Source organism: Salvelinus fontinalis, chromosome 14 (assembly GCF_029448725.1).
Source record: "Salvelinus fontinalis isolate EN_2023a chromosome 14, ASM2944872v1, whole genome shotgun sequence".
NCBI classification, from domain to species: Eukaryota; Metazoa; Chordata; class Actinopteri; order Salmoniformes; family Salmonidae; genus Salvelinus; species Salvelinus fontinalis.
Window position 1 is genome coordinate 24,177,011 of NC_074678.1, and position 11,396 is coordinate 24,188,406.

The 11,396-nt window shown below is 42.1% G+C and overlaps 1 long non-coding RNA gene across 2 annotated transcripts; it reads right to left on the bottom strand.

Moving 5' to 3' along the window:
- Positions 1-244: 244 nt before the first annotated feature.
- LOC129869654 (uncharacterized) lies at positions 245-5,647 on the bottom strand. 2 transcript variants are annotated; one of them, XR_008762002.1, is made up of 4 exons: positions 4,960-5,647; positions 4,227-4,346; positions 3,867-4,069; positions 245-3,771 (listed from the first exon to the last, which is right to left on the bottom strand). It is a non-coding gene; the product is annotated as an uncharacterized LOC129869654 (long non-coding RNA). The 2 variants fall into 2 exon arrangements; XR_008762001.1 differs by having other exon boundaries at positions 245-4,069; positions 4,960-5,365.
- Between the last annotated feature and the right edge of the window lie 5,749 nt (positions 5,648-11,396).

Sequence of the window (11,396 nt, forward strand, 5' to 3'; positions counted from 1 at the left end):
ACTCTAAAGTCAAGCATGCGCGCGATGGCGCTGTCGAGCAAGATTAAACATTGCAAGCAAACACTCGAGTCGAAAGCACAGAATTTGCTAGCGCACGCAAAGGATGGGTCCCATGAGTGCACAGGCCAGCGGGTGGCACGCATATAAAACTGGACTTTGAGCGAGCAGAAGATCATTACTGCAGATCAAAAAGAAAAAATGTCTTAAACAGAAAAAATGAAGAACCGTAAGCACAGAAACGTGATTCAAATGGGTACATTTTTTATTTGAAAGCATTCAATTGTCCGCCAACAATAGTCACATATCTGTGTCAAGTTTTCGCTCTCAATTTCTCAAGTTGCTCTCTCTCAAGTCTTTGCCCCTTTGGGTTTCAATTTGTATTTTTTCTCATTTGAGTTTCAATTTGTATTCCGCCCTCAGAACAGCTTCAATTCGTCGGGACGTGGACTCTACAAGGTGTCGAAAGCGTTCCACAACATGCTGGCCCATGTTGACTCCAATGTTTACCAGTTCTGTCGGGTTGGCTGGATGTCCTTTGGGTGGTCGACCAGTCTTGATACACAAGGGAAACTGTTGAGTGTGAAAAATCCAGCAGCGTTGCAGTTCTTAACATAAACCGGTGGCCTGGCAACAACTACCAATCCCCATTCTAAGGGACTTAAATTTTGGTTTTGCCAATTCACCCTCTGAAAGGCACACATACGATCCATGTCTCAAGGCTTAAAAATCCTTCTTTAACCCTCTCTCCTCCCTTTCATCTACACTGATTGAAGTGGATTTAACAACTGACAATTAATAAGGGATCATAGCTTTTACCTGGATTCACCTGGTCCATCTATGTCATGGAAAGAATAGGTGTTCTTAATGTTTTGTACACTCAGTGTAAATTCAAATAGCTATAGTATACAATGAGTTGAGTGGAATCTACTTACATGTAAGATAGAAACGTTTGTCTGTAAGACAAAGAGCAGACAGTCAGCTTTAGCTAACACCATAAAATGAGCCCAGCTCTACACTCATTTTTTTTTTTTTGTGACTGGTATGTGTTTGCTTGTTATGAGCAAGTTAACCCCAATGTGTCAATGAATAGGTTGAGTATGGGGATAATGGGGCTGTGATCTAACAAGTTCATTGATCACACACTAGGTCCTGGACATTACTTAATCAAAGTGAAATATATTGTTGGGAATAACATGTGGGTACTCACATAATAATGGCTTAACAATGATAACATTGAAGAATGGAAGGACTAGTGGGCTAGTTAAAAGACAGTACAGGAATTGAGATGAAGGCAGGATCCAATATTTAGGGTATTTATTAGGCCCAAGGGTATACACACACACACACACACACACACACAGGCAGCACATTGGGGATTTTGAATTATATGGAGACACAAAGGGGAGAACATGTTACATTATAACAGTACATAACCAAGTGTCAAATAATGGAATGTAGACTAAAATGTATATGATTAAGCAGCTAAAACCGGGTTAACATGTCCTCGTGGTACACACAGCATTCTAATAAGGACTGAAGACAAGGCAACGCCATGCATTCACTAAAACTTAACTGAGGAAAACAGATTTGTTTTGTATTAATTGTCTGATTGGGAACTACCATTAACCACGTTTCCATCTACAGTTTTTATGCGAGTAAAGTCATACCGTATAAAAAATAAATCAGAACAGCTGTTTTCGGTACACTTTTATAAATGCTGACAGATAATTTGTTAGTTCGACATGGTGGGATCTTTTTGTGTCGGTAAAAATAGCGGTGGAATATTAACCATCATATCGAAGTTAACTTGGAGTCACGCAGTGACATGGTGTGTGGTCCCACCACTACGACTCGCGGAAACCAAGACCAGAGTAGGCACATACTGTGTCACCATGCACACAAAACTATCGGTAGAGTTGAAAATGCGATGGAAACACATTGAACATTAGAATTGTATTCGGTACATGAACACTTAACCTTTTACTGCAGTGGGCTGAATCAGGGTCACACAGAGTGTTTCTTCATAGTCTTAAATCTACTTTGAAACAAAGTATACACCTCACAAACATGGTTATGGGCTTAAAAAGAAGATGCATGTACCATGTCAGATAGAGTTGAAATGTATACACTATTACACTTTATAAACATCACAGAAGACTGAAATATAACAAAACCGTTTGATATGGAAACAATGGATTTGGGGCGTTTAAAAATAAATAATGTTTATTAATTATGAAAAATATAAATAATGTTCCACCCACCACTAATCAAATCAAAGTTTATTTGTCACGTGCGCCGAATACAACAGGTGTCCACCTTACAGTAAATTGCTTACTTACAGGCTCTAACCAATAGTGCAAAAAAGGTATTAGGTGAACAATAGGTAAGTAAAGAAATAAAACAACAGTAAAAAGACAGGCTATATACAGTAGCGAGGCTATAAAAGTAGCGAGGCTACATACAGACACTGGTTAGTCAGGCTGATTGAGGTAGTATGTACATGTAGATATGGTTAAAGTGATTATGCATATATGATGAACAGAGAGTAGCGTAAAAGAGGGGTTGGCGGGTGGCGGGACACAATGCAGATAGTGCGGTTAGCCAATGTGTGGGAGCACTGGTTGGTCGGCCCAATTAAGGTAGTATGTACATGAATGTATAGTTAAAGTGACTATGCATATGAGATAAACAGAGAGTAGCAGCAGCATAAAAAGAGGGGTTTGGGTGAGGGGGGGCACACAATGCAAAAGTCTGGGTAGCCATTCATTACCTGTTCAGGAGTCTTATGGCTTGGGGGTAAAAACTGTTGAGAAGCCTTTTTGTCCTAGACTTGGCACTCCGGTACCGCTTGCCATGCGGTAGTAGAGAGAACAGTCTATGACTGGGGTGGCTGGGGTCTTTGACAATTTTTAGGGCCTTCCTCTGACACCACCTAATGTAGAGGTCCTGGATGGCAGGCAGCTTAGCCCCAGTGATGTACTGGGCCGTACGCACTACCCACTACCCACTAGTGGGCGCTTTGGTTATTTGACTGCAGGAAAGGTACATGTGTGCACTATGTTATCACACACTGATTTCTATCCACAACAATTCAGTTTGGTGCAAACATCACTGGTGGGAAAATGCGCATATTTTCTTAATGCAGTTTTTCAAATATTCGCATGGTAATTTTTCACCAATTGAATGGAATCCTAGCCACAGTCTATCAAATTACATTGTCTCAAATTATTTCACTTTGGCAATGGGAGTGTTATTGAGTACAGTCAGGCAGTCATAGGGAGGCTCATCAGATGTTATCAGCAAGCCAGAGGCATCCCACTTCGCACACACTGGTTGACTCAACGTTTTTCCCACGTCATTTCAATGAAATTACATTGAACCAACGTAGAATAAATGTTGAATTGACGTCTGTGCCCAGTGGGTTCTGTGGAAAGAGCACAAGTAGTACAAAGATTTACGTGAAAACATAACAAATGTATCATTCAGCATTCCACCTAAAACATTGACATGAGCTTTGTCCCAATTCATCTCTGCTCAAATCCTCACTTCAGCTCTATTCGCATCCTTCTCAAAACCCATTGGAGGTCTGAGATCCTCCAATTGGGTTTTAGAAGGAGGCGTGGAAAAAGGATGCAAGGAATCGAGGAAAGATAAAATGGCACAGAGCTGTTGCATGTTTGCCTCAATATGGAATGGCAGATGTGGGACTGAGTCGAGCTGTACAATCCACACCATTCGTCAGCATTGAGCCAGAAGAAACCCTCTTGAAACCTTTAGTTAAGAAACACATAAATTAGCATACAAGTACTGTATGTTTAAGCCTGTTTGAGCAGCCATACATGACTGTTAGGAGTACGGTGCCATACCTTTTAGCTCCCTGGTGCAGAAGAGCTGGTGCACTAAATATGAAGTTGCGGCAGATGTCTGTGGAGGGGTTCTTGGCCACGCTCTGGCTGTTCTCCAGACAGCGGTAATGCTGGAACGTGTCCCAGGCACTGCTCTTGGCCACGTCACCTCACTCAGAACCAGTGAGGATCTCCAGGTTTTTACAGTGAGGCATCAGCACAATCTATAGAGACGGCAGAAAGATAAGGGAGATGGAATTAGATTTCGTCGAAGGGCTAAATCCTAACTTGAGATCCTTGTAGCAGAAAATGTTATGCAAGTGACATCACTGCATGATTAACGCAAAGGTCTCAGTTGTGTCTAGGTGTGTGAGAACTAACCAAGTCGATGATTGTATATGGGGACTGGACATCACAGAGTGCAGAGTAGAGGGACAAGCTCAGGCGTACAGTGTATTTCATCCCTGTCTCGAAACACATTGGTTTGGGAGAACCAAACATCTGAGGAGACGACAGAGAGAGAGAGAGAGAGATGTCTCAAAACACTGCAATAATCAGACGCAAGAAAAGTGTCAGTATGCCGCTCATCAGTCAGTATGGCTCAGTATTGAACAGCCTGCTGTCATTTCATGCCCAACTTTCCTCGTGAAATGCTATCCTATAGATTTACACTTCATCCTTTGCCTAACCTACTTATATATAGTACATTCAGTACGAAGCCAGTCTCTGTGTAGAACCATCTTTTTAACCAATAGACAGCAGTTGGTCAAGGTCAATTACACATCAACCTCTCAGTACCAATAATGATTAAGTGATTGGTGGATGTCATGGTTACCGGTTCGATTTTCCAACGGGACCAGTATGAAAAACTACAAAAATGTACTCGACTTACCTGTACCCCCACGGTACCCCCTGTATATAGCCTCATTATTGTTATTTTATTGTTACTTGTTTGTTTTTTAAACTTTTGTTTATTTAGTAAATATTTTCTTAACTCTACTTTCTTAAAACTGCATTGTTGGTTAAGGGCTTGTAAGTAAGCATTTCACGGTAAGTTTGTATTCCGCGCATGTGACAAATAAAAATGTATTTGATTTTAAATGTATGCACTCACCACTGTAAGTCGCCCTGGATAGGAGTAGCTGCTAAATGACAAAAATTAAAAAAATTATAAAAATACATGTGGGAGGAAGAGAGAGAGAGAAAAGAGGGGGAGCACTTAACACAATAAATTAACATACAACTAACCAGGGGAGAGAGAGGAAGAGACGGGGGAAGAGGGGAGAGGGGAGAGAGGAAAGCATTGACTTTAAAAAGAATGGACAAAGCCAAAGATGACATCACTCCATTGTTTCCTATGTGAAGTCTTAGTGGCGCGTTTGAAGATCAGGAATGTCATTTTAGCATGTCGATATCTTGCTTCATGGAGGAGTTTTTGGAAATATCGCATGAGCAGTTTGAGCTGCTCTAGGAAGTGACGTTGCAAGTTAGCTCAGTGCTGCCACCTCTCATGGAGTATCTCAAGTTTAAGGCCGACCAGGGTACTGCAGGCGGGAAATTATCCTTAAATTATAAAATAATATGTTCAAGGATATACATCTGGTGAAATAGAAGCAAGTATTGGTACCATGATTGTGTTTAAAAAACAAGAAAAACAAGTATACAACAAATATTGACTGCGGAGATTGCCATACTACCTTTGACTATAATTGGGGATCCTGCCTTCTGAAAACATTGCCTTCAGTACTCCGGTTAGCCTTTAACTTGAAATCCTCAATGAAAGGGGGCAGTCATTCTCCCCCGGAGGAAGGAGAGGAGGACAAGAGGTGAGGGAGAGAAAGTGAAGGGTCATGTTCAGTGTGTCACACCAAAATGCTAGTCTTATTTCTCTGGAAGACACAGAGAGACTTGACCGGTCCCAGGGACTCGACTCATTAGCCACTCCTCGACCAATCAGGTCTGCACAAGTTTCTAATAATTGTATTTATTCATTAATAATCGACTCATTAGCCACTACTCAAACAATCAGTTCTGCACAAGTTTCTAATCTATTTATTTATTAAGACCTTTCTGTTATAAGCGTACTTATAAAAAGTTATTGATTATTGAAGGGTTACTAAATTCTGACACACATATTCCACTCTACATTCACTGGGACCCTCTACCCAAGGTTTGATGTTAACTACTCAGTGTTTCTGTGTCAGGTAGAATAGCGTTCTGTGTCCCGGAGGAACAACTAAGTGTTCAGGGAAGTCAAACTTACATTTTACATTTTAGTCATTTAGCAGACGCTCTTATCCAGAGCGACTTACAGTAGAGTGCATACATTTTATTACATTTTTTACATACTGAGACAAGGATATCCCTACCGGCCAATCCCTCCCTAACCCAGACAACGCTATGCCAATTGTGCGTCGCCCCTACGGACCTCCCGGTTGCGGCCGGCTGCGACAGAGCCTGGGCGTGAACCCACAGACTCTGGTGGCGCAGCTAGCACTGCGATGCAGTGCCCTAGACCACTGCGCCACCCGGGAGATACCCGGGAGATACACTTCTGTTCAAACACAACTGGGTGACTTGATGGGATATGTTTCACTCTAATCATGACATTAACATTTTAATATCCATGAATATACATACCTGAAGTTGACAGACCTTGTAAACTAGAATTACCACACTGCTGTAAAAATGTCTCATTTAGAAAATCATTGATCTTGTTATTGCTTTTCCTTATTGTTAGTAAATAGAATGTCTGTAGAATGTTTCTTTGTAAAATTGTTGACAAAACAATCCTGCTTCTGAATGAACTCAATTATAATGTCACATATTTGACTAAATAAGATTTTGTTGACAATATGTCAGAAGGACAGCAGTGTGTGTGCGGGGTTTGAGTGTTTGCAGAGGCTTTATCAGTCAGCTGCACAGAGACACTATTCAGTGGCGAGAGAAACACAACAAAGGGACAATTTAAAGGAACAAAGGCAGCCACTTCCTGCAGGCCATGCTGGCTGCAAATCAGAACAAAACCTCCCACAACCTCCCACAAACCCCAAGGAGACCTTTAACAAACCTTCAGACAGACTTCCACAAACCACCAGATGACCTTACAAACTTTCAGGGAACATAACATACTGTACTATATAGCCTTTACCTTGCCCTACCTTTGAGCAACACACAGGAACACACAAATGCTTATCAATTTTGGGACCGCAATGATGATATTGAGTCATATTTGGTACGGTGTATACTGAGTGGGTTTCGGTGTAGGAGAAACGTACAGTTATTTATAGTAGGCTTTTATATAGGAAGGTATGCATCATCTGATTCAAACCCTGACGCCATCATTCTCCCAGTCGATTTGTATACTGTTCTCCTCAACAAACCTAGAAAGCAGATACGGGTAGTATTACTCCATCCAATATATACTGAACAAAATTATAAACGCAACATGGAATTTCAGCGATTTTACTGAGTTACTGTTCATATAAGGAAATCAGTCAAATAAAATAAATTCATTAAGCACTAATCTATGGATTTCACATGACTGGGCAGAGGCACAGCCATGGGTGGGCCAGTGAGGGCATAGGCCCACCCACCCACCGAGGAGCCAGGTCCAGCCAATCAGAATGAGTTTTTCCAGACAAAAGGGCTTTATTACAGACATAAATGCTCCTCAGTTTCATCAGCTGTCCAGGTGGCTTGTCTCAGATGATCCCACAGGTGAAGAAGCCAGATGTGAAGGTCCTGAATTTGGCAGTACGTCCAACAGGCCTCACAACCGTAGACCACATTGAGGCCGGTTGGACGTACTGCCAAATTCTCTAAAATGACATTGGAGGCAGCTTATATTAGAGAAATTAACATAAAATTATCTGGCAACCAATCTGGTGGACATTCCTGCATTCAGCATGCCAATTGCACGCTCCCTCAAAACTTGAGACATCTGTGTCATTGTGTTGTGTTACAAAACTGCACATTTTAGAGTGGCCTTTTATTGTCCCCAACACAAGGTGCACCTGTGTAATGATCATGCTGTTTAATCAGCTTCTTGATATGTCACACCTGTCCGTTGGATGTATTATCTTGGCAAAGGAGAAATGCTCACTAACAGAGATGTAAACAAATTTGTGCACAACATTTTAGAGAAATATGCTTTTTGTGTGTATAGAACATTTCTGGTATCTTTTATTTCAACTCATGAAACATGGGACCAACACTTTACATGTTGCGATAATATTTTTGTTCAGTATAGCATCATAACTGAAATACAAGACATCAGTGTTGAGTGATACACAAGTGGCACACTTCTTGTGTTCTGGGGGAGGGATCTGAGAGATGATGGGGTATGCTACTTCAATGCAGGAATAAAGTGATCAGGCTTGATGGACAGGTCTGTCAGGATGAGCTGATCAATGCCCGACCTCGCCCCGCCCCTTACAACACAAACACACACACAGCCCTGAGTCAAATAGAGTAATCAAACTGACAAAAGGAAATGCAGATTACCTGTTGCCGTGACTACAGCAGCTGCACTGTGTCACAGAGTGAACCCACCCAGACCAAGGCCTAATTTGAGCTTGCCTAACACACACCATGAAATCTGAGATAGGTCTAGATCAACATGACAGGTGTACCATGATGGCCAAAGGTAGCGTTATAACCAACCATGTAACCATGTTAAGACCTCTTTGATTTTGTAAGTCGCATTTACACACGTGTTTGTGTGAATAGAAAGTGTTGATGGTGTATATGAGTATACCAAGTGCTTTTTACATGTCATTCAATTTCATTTTTTGTTTTTTTACAGCTGTGCTAGTGCGAAACTGAGTTTGTGTGTAAATGTGAGTTTGTGTGCGAGCCATCCCAGGTTAGTTGTTTGTGCCTGTCTGTGTTAAGATGACTCCCGAGTGCTGCAGCGGTCTAATAGGCTGACCACACCGCTCGCGTCGCGTGCGTGAGCGTTGCAAAATAAATTTAGAAATCTATGTTATTCAATTATTGCACCCACACTGCTCGCGCGTGCCAACGAGCATCTGCGTTGCAAAGGGCTACAATAGAAATCAGTTCTATTTCTGACCCAGATCGCACTGCAAGTCCTGCCTCTCCCATCTCCTCATTGGTTTATAGAAGCAGGTACCCACGTGCCATCTCCTCATTGGTTATACCCACGTGGGTTATTGAAAGACGAACTTTGTTGCCGGTCGGTGTAGTAATACTATGAAAGTTTAGATGCCAATCACCATATAAGTTCAAAGATGAAAAAGACTGGAAGGAGGAGAGATGACTAGAAACGATTCGGTTGACCGTTTTATGTGTGGATTAATTGTCGGAGTAGAGGACCTTGTGCATTTCAGGTAAAATAACAACTCAATGTTTATATCCCAGGACAAATTAGCTAGCAACAGCAAGCTAGCTAAATAGGACAAATTAGCTAGCAAGTGCAAGCTAACTAGCTAAATTGCCATAAATGTTTAATGCTTTTCGACCTGTTCCCAAATTAATGTAATTGGTTCAGAGTTTGTTTTGATATTGTAACCTACATGTCGTAATCTCATTTGGTGTTGGGGGACAAAATAAATGTATGCACAATGGCGCACGCGCGCAGCCGGTTTGGGTTCCGTGTAAGGCACTGCATCTCAGGGCTACAGGCGTCACTACAGACCCTGGTTCAATCCCGGGCTGTATCACAACCGGCCGTGATCGGGAGTCCCATAGGGCGGCGCACAATTGGTCCAGCGTTGTCCAGATTAGAGGAGGGGTAGGGTAGGCCAGGGTAGGCCGTCATTGCAAAATAAGAATTTGTTCTTAACTTACTTGGCGTTAAATAAAGGTTCAATAAAAATACAAAATAAATAAGATGTGTAGATTAGAGGTTGGGATTTAGGTGTCATATTCTGCATGTGCCACTGCCAGCCCAGGGATAGGGCAGCTGGAGGCCTGACTGAGCCTCAGAGAACAACCCCAACCAGCCACCCTTGCAACAGCACCCTCCAGGCCCCAGCCATGGTCCCCTCCCCCGGCCCTGTCTAATCAGTGTGTGTGGGTGTGTAGGAGGGCCAGCACTAACAGCTGGCAGCCTGCCTGCCCCATCATCACTCCCCCACCACTTACCCCAGACTGGGTAATCACAGCCATATGATTGCTCAGCACCCTCGGTGGCTGCCACACCTGCCCCTTCCCTCACTGGTGGGATGTCCCATCTGGGACACATGGGGGGGGGGGGGGGGGGGGGGTTGGTGGGGTACAGATGGTGTCTACTTACCAACTAAACAGCTGAAAGTGCAACGAGGACAGAGAAGAGCAACCTCTGTTGCTTAATGAGAAAAGTAAGAGATCACTGGAGAGAAACTCTCTGTTTTGACAAAAACGTAATGAGTAAAGCATCATACGTCAGCCAGTTGTGGTGCGATACCATTGTGTTGTCGTGGCAGCCTTTGCTTGTGTTGGTCTCAAGAGTTCCTCAGATTCTGATAGGTTGCATATCTGTCACAAAATCTTTATTGCAGATTTCATACTTTTATTACAAGGATATAATACATTTTTGGGGTGAAAGGTCATAGAATGAGAAAGGGGAAATACCTAGTCAGTTGTACAACTGAATGTATTCAACTGAAATGTGTCTTCCGCATTTAACCCAACCCCTCTGAATCAGAGAGGTGCAGGGGGCTGTCTTAATTGACATCCACATCATCGGCACCCGGGGAACAGTGGGTTAACTGCCTTGCTCAGGGGCAGAACGACAGATGTTTACCTAAGAAACTAGCTCTGTATGTACGTATGTGTATGTAAGTGATTGTTAGGTGCTCAGCAAATGGAACGTTGACTATGACACACACCAGTGTGGTTCGGTGATATCCCTCCTCATTATGTCAGATAATATATACTGTATATAATACAGTACCAGCCAAAGGTTTGTACACACCTACTCATTCAAACGTTTTTCTTTATTTTTACTATTTTCTACATTGTAGAATAATAGTGAAGACATCAACACTATGAAATAACACATTTGGAATCATGTAGTAACCAAAAAAGTGTTAAACAAATAAAAATGTATTTTAGATTCTTCAAAGTAGCCAACTTTTGCCTTGATGACAGCTTTGCACACTCTTGGCATTCTCTCAAACAGCTTCATGAGGTAGTCACCTGGAATGCATTTTAATTAACAGGTGTGCCTTGTTAAAATTTAAAAGTTAATTTGTGGAATTTCTTTCCTTCTTAATGTGTTTGAGACAATCAGTTGTGTTGTGACAAGGTAGGGGTGGTAACAGAAGAAAGCCCTATTTGGTAAAATACCAAGTCCATATTCTGTGTTAAATGCAGTCTCTATGCAGGTTTAAACGCAACAGACACCCAATGATCTTCACAATCCTTTGAGTTCTTGGTCCCTTTCATTAATACAAACCGTCAGTATTGGAGGTAGTAACTAGATAGAGTTTCTACCAGCAATCATTTACAGATTGATGAGATTGAATGCAAATACTGACCCAGGGAAACACCCCATTCAGTGACTGGATCGACACAGACTAATGTTTAAATCCATTAAACAGC